Below are 6,919 nucleotides of genomic sequence, written 5' to 3' on the forward strand. Positions count from 1 at the left end.
TATTTATAGACAGTGTTGTTGGCCAGCCGTGTGTCTAACGACTAAAACTGACCCTACCTGATGCCGTCTGGCTACGACCCGAGTAACGACGTTATGATATTTATATGGATTGTGACCTTGTAAATTCCCATAGTCGAAAATTATTATTTTAATATATATTTTATTGGTATAAAGTTCGAAAAATACATTTTAGTAGGTACCTAATATTTTTGTCACGAACTTCTGTTTTTAACAACTTAGGTACTCAGGCCCGAATTGAACCGGCGAGCTACCGAGGAAAATCTCGGTGGGCCGCGTAAGATTTGAACCGTTGTTATTTTTGGACAGAAGTAGATAGTAGAAGTAGTAGATCCAAATACACGGTTAATAACAATAAATGCGTCAGCTGTATAAGTATAATACTGCTGTATAGTGTATAGTGTATTGGTTATTCAATTCTCAAGCATCATCAATCGATAGTAGAAGTAATTAGTAAATAATAGTTGTGTGTTGTGTGCTTGTTTATAAAAATAAATAAATTCCGACCGTAATTATTCTATAGATTAAAGGTTTTAGGGGAGAAACATTTTAAAATCCCTCAAATTATTGAATATTAGGTTTGTAGTTTTCGTAGCTTATCATATAAAATACAATTTTAGCCTACCATAAAATTTAATCAAATCTCCACCTATGAATGGGCCCATAGAAATTTAAAATCTCGGTGGGCCAAAAAGTCTCAACCCGACGTAAAAAAAAAAAATAAATTTACAATACTATTTTAAAAATTCATTTTTTGTATAATAATACTAGTAGTAATTTACGACTATAATCTATAATTCATAATAGGCACTGTAAAAACATAATAATATGATAATGTCTAACAAATTAAAAATTACATAAAATCATGAAAAGGGGGGTTGGGGGGGATCGAATTTAATGATTATATTATTATTTAATATCAAATGTAAAAAGCGCTCTTTAATCGATTAAATATTTCGAAATTTTCTATGAAAAAGTTGAATAGGTAAACCTAATTGAATACAGTAAAACACTTATTTGTCGTTTATTTGATAATACATTCCGGATGCAAAGAAAAAAAGGAATATGAATCTACGGTACAGATTTAATACCATAACATGTATTATAGGTTGCGACTTACAAGACTGAACTTGCGCGATTTTCAAACGAACAAAACTCGCGCAATCGCGTCGGTCGATATATTTTGTTACAATATTACGTACTTACATACTATTATTATAAATTATTGTTACCATTGCGGTTGTCACACATAATATATTATTATACGTGCACCTATACCTCTAATACATATTTTACTCGGGTACACGAATAAAATGAAAACGCGTATCACCGCCGCCGCTTACGATGTATATTAGGTATACGCGTTATACGGTCAGATATTCAAGTAATATCTATAAACAATACAACCACAATATATAAATTATTATAACAGTGAGCACTAAACACTGTAAGGCGTATATCGTAATATAAATTATATAGAAATCTCTGTAAATGTGCCCGTTGGATTATAAATATTGTTATACGCATATTATGTAAATACTCGCAGCACGGCCGCACGCGAACACCAATAATCTTGTGCGTACACTGCAGGTACCTTGTGTATATTATTATTATTATATGGTGTTTGGTTGCGATTTATCTCGTGCCTTTTACACGCGGAAACAGGTTGCAGCCTCGTCCGTAAATTTACGTTTGCAAAACGACACGCGGCGTAAATCGCGCAATGTACGTGTATAATATAATATATCGTTTGTGTTGGTCTTTTTAACTTGTTCGGATAAATTATTTTTATTGTTATGATAACATGCATTACAATGTTATTTATTAAAAGAGACAATTGTCCGTACGCCGATTTCACCGGTTTGGCTGATAAAAAATGTGCGCGCGACATTGTAAAATACTAATCCGCCACCAACACAATACGATATTATAATACCTATCTGGTCAGAAGGCACCTAACCTGTATAGTACCGTGTCCTGTCCAATATTAATGTCTTACCTTTTTTTTTTTTTTTATTATTATTATCATCGTTAAACGTGTAGTAATTCCTGTGCGCGCGTGTTATTTATGTAAGAATTCAGAAGATTATTTCGCTGAATAATGTATTTGCCTTTACAAATGTTAATATATAGTGTTACCAAATTGTTCTTTTTTTTTTTTTTGAAAAAAAATTTCGTATAAAACGTTTGAATAAAAATAAAAAATGACGGTTGTTTTTGACTCGTTATGAGTTGTTATTTTCGATTGTTTTCAAACACATTATTGATCTTAAAGTCTAAGCTATGTTATTAAAATTGTTTTGTATTGGTCACATTAGTCCCTACTCCCTATTATTGGTATTTTGGTGAACTATTTTAATTAATTTAAGCTGCTTGTTATCTTGACTACCATAAATTAATTACCTACCTATATAATGTATATTTGTCTGTTTTACTCAATTAAAATATAATCATGTTTTAATTATTTTTGTTTTAACTTTTAATAAAAATATAAATTTGATATCTATTAAGCATTTATGATACAATAATAGAAAATATACATAAATTACCTACTCACAATGATGTCATAGAACTTTTTTTACACAAATGCTTAAAAAATATTCTCAGACTTAGCAAATGTCACTTAAATTCCCTCAACCCTAAAATAGGTAAATACGTAAATAATAATGTACACTTCGAAGTTGAAAATGTCTTCCACATTTTCTAGTTTCTCAAAAACGCTTTAGGTATTAACTTAAAAAATATTATATCTAAAAATCTAAATTCTGCTATTATAGGTGATAAATTGTGTACGCAATAATTCTATAAGTAAAATATATTGTGTATTTATATTTCAAACCATTTTCATGTATACACGTGGCAAAATATTATTTACGTAGATTATTGCTGCTTACAGCTTACTGGTACTCTCACAATACAATAGTAATTTGTGATTTCGTGAACTTTATACCGCACGGCTTGTGTACAAACAATACGCATCAGTTGAGTAGTATTAAAAGGCTATAATACCCATATATTATATACCGTCTTCGACTATCAAACGAGTAACGAGTAATATAACAAGATATTCAAAATTTAAACTGTGACGTCAACATTAATATTAAGGCGATTCTTCCCTTGAGTACATCCAAGAGGAGTATTAACATCAGATATTATCAATTATTTACTAGAAAAATTCATAATCTTTCAATAAAATATTATCTTAAAAAAAACTATTGCGTCATACGATGTAATAATTTTTAGTTCTTAGTTGGTCGTAGTTTAATTAACAGTTGTATTACAGTTTAAGTCATTGGTGGTAACTAATAAGTATCATAGGCGCAACTAGACTTCTAAAACAGGGAGTGCTAAATATGTGAATGCACCACAAAGATAATGTTTTTTAATGCGACCTATTGGCTAAAAATAGTTCTTAAGCAATTTATTTCTCAATAATATATACTTTATCGTCCTTATAGTTAATCGTCTAACAATATTATGAGAATATCCGTGTGTGGAATGAATTATAATGAATTATATTATATGACTTACGACCAAATAATTAAATATTTTTCAGGAAATTTTTCATAATTTAAAAATAAAACATTCATGGTATTTCAATAAAATAATAAAAGTTATATATAAAAACAAGGGGTGCTAAATTTTAACTTGGGTGTGCTAAAGACCTTTTTGCATCTCCCTAGTTGCGCCACTGATAAGTATTTAAAAACTCTAATACTACCCTAAATACCACAATTTTGATTTTTAAATTTATGAAACTTACTATAGGTACAGCTATAAGATAGTCCACGATATATTGTACCTACTACACTGATTTCCCACTTGTGAGTTGTGACAGTCTTATGTATATTAATATTATTAAATTATTATTAAAATTTTACAATATACAAGATGGATGATTTAAAGTTTTTTGCAGGTACCTACATCCTACAAGCTTTGAAATTTTTCTCATGGCAGAAAGTTAAATTGAAAAAAATATATTACATTCTGTATAAATGTAAAACTTTTATAAATGACAAAAAAAGATTGCTAGCTATCTCGTATATCGCTATCTCTTTTAAACATATTGCAACACCAAATACAGAACGAGCATTGTAATCCACTAAAACCCCTAGTTATTTCAATTTGTTACAGATTTTTGAGATTTTATATATTAAAAAATGTATGCATTTTTAGAAAACGAAAATTCTTTTAGGGAAATTAATTTTTATAGAAACACCAAAGACATATCAATTAAGTAATTATACAGCTAACGTATAAGTCACATAAGTCGCAAGACGAAATAAACGTTTTAAAATGCACTTAATGTTTCAACAGGAACCCCGTAAACATCATGTACCTACTATACTTCGGTGACTCGATATGGTACAAATGGTACAATATGTACTAAGTACTTATATACTGACGATATTGAAGACTGTGATAATAATGAGAGCATTGTTTTTATGTTGGTTTTATACATATATATATGCATTTATCATACGAGGTGGTACTTCAGGTCTCAAGTACCTATCATATGAATATCGTGATTTATTTATTGTGGATATGTTATAATTCTATTTTTATGTATATTTTATAACAAATTATATAACTTATCTAATCCTCGTATATAAAAAAAAAATAATAATAATAACGAGGAATAAACACGAACTAGTACACGGATTACACATAAAAATAATCTTCATATTATAAAGTATTGTATAGAAGTACTGTTGTACCTATATAATTCTATGAGTTCTATAATGTTTTCAACGTTGATATAAATTATTTTATTATGACTACATGTTACACTATTGAAGTATTCGAAAATGTGCTTGCGAATTTTGAATGATAGAGAGGGGTATTTTTATTAATATAGAAAAGGAGAGTAAAGTTATAAAAATAACGATGACGGAAATAAAAATACTTAACGCATTTTCAATATAGAATATTATAATAAGTATTAATGTACAATTTATTTTTTATGATTTTGTAAAAAATGTTGTCATTGATCGTCTTCCTAGATTATATACCAGATATGCTCATATAAATTATAATATTTTACATTTCTTATAACTCGCATCAAAAAAAAAAAAAAAAATATCGAAAAATTAAAAACGAATTAAGACCACCAAATTTACCGTGAAACCCGTACAGACGCGAGTGAAATTCTAAGTTACACGGTAATATACAATAATAATGTACACTGTCAACGAATATCCATCATCAAAACTTTTCTCATTAAAATTTTTACTTTTTAGAGACACTCGTTAACGCTTTAATTATTCTATTGTACATTAAAAATTACACTTTAAAATAAATTAAATAAGGGGTGCATTAAAAGCATGGAACTTATCTACGTGTAATTAATTATAAATAAAACCTAAATTTTTCTTAAAAAGCCTTTAAATTATGATTATATTGTAGTATAATAATTTGTTATGGATCCTGTATGTATAATTAAAATTAATATTAAAAGGAAACAAAAATAACAATAATTTAGACTTTTGTAAAATAAACACACGATATAAAAACCGGAGCTTTTAAATGACGTATCATTTAGACACGTCTCACGTATTATAAAGAAATACGGACCTCGAGTCCACCAGAAGACAGGTCATTCGAATGACAAATCGAGATCTCAACAAGCACATTCGTATAGTTACCACTCGTTTGGTAATGTGTCGACCACTATATGGGAGCGTCTGAAACAGTTTGCAATATTATTTAATACATTTTTTATACGGTTAAGTAGGTATAATAACTTGCAAGACATTTAATGGGTCTAACAGCTCACTAATAACTTTTTAGAGACAGTGTAAAATCTTATATTTTAAAAGTTTTATTTATAAATATAATTATTTGAGGATCCAAGAACAAATTTAAAGTATTCATATTTGGTCGTTTTACCAATATTACGCACAAAAAAAAAAAAAAAATTATTTTGTATTTAAATTATTTTCTTTACTTTTAGATATACATACAACTTACTAGTATACTGCTTATTTTTTGTTTTACTACATATATACTGGTATTAAAAGTCCAAATAATCCTGTTTAAACCTATGGTTTGTGAGCGAATAATAAGTAATAACTATATTAAAAGCAGTGGCACCGATACAATCTGAAATAACTATGACAAATTTCTATAAAGTAATTTATCTACCACTCACCCCAACTCAGCAGAAGTTTAATAACTAATTATAAATGTATAAACAAATTTTTGAGTCTCTCTGTCTCTCTTTATATGTGGTTGTTCAAAGCTTGGTTTTTACTGTAATTTCAAGCCTGAGGTATTTATACATCCACCTACTCACTTAAATTATCTATGAAATTTAACATAGTTGAACTATGAAATCGGAGCCACTAACTTAAATTATAAAGTACATACGTGCAAAACAATCAGACACTTTTAACAAATTTTCGACTATGATGATGTTTTTAATATGACATATTGAAACGGAATTAAAACTTATACATCGTTAATTGTCATAATTAGACTTGCAGATGTACCTATATATTATTATAATTCTTATTTTTCTTTTACTAAAGGCTATAACTTGTCGTTATAAATCTGGTTTTTTTCCCTCTAAATTCTAAGCTAATCATTTCTTATTGGCGTACCGGTTACAGCCCGTTTGTTTTATAATTTCTTCAATAAATGCCTTCCTTGGTCTTCATCTTTCTTCGTGTCTATTTATCCTAGCGCCCTCCGTGTATGTTAATCATAAGCAACTTAAACCTCAACAGATTACCGAATATTTTACTAATCCCTTCTTTTATGCCTCCAATTAAAATCCTATTCTTTGCAATTTTGATTAATACGTCTAAATTAATTTTCATTTCTGTCCGGTTAACCTTTATAACTATTATCCAAATTATAATTTTCACTAGTTTTGACTTTGTCTTGGCTTATTAGGTAG

Source organism: Aphis gossypii, chromosome 1, assembly GCF_020184175.1.
Source record: "Aphis gossypii isolate Hap1 chromosome 1, ASM2018417v2, whole genome shotgun sequence".
NCBI lineage: Eukaryota > Metazoa > Arthropoda > Insecta > Hemiptera > Aphididae > Aphis > Aphis gossypii.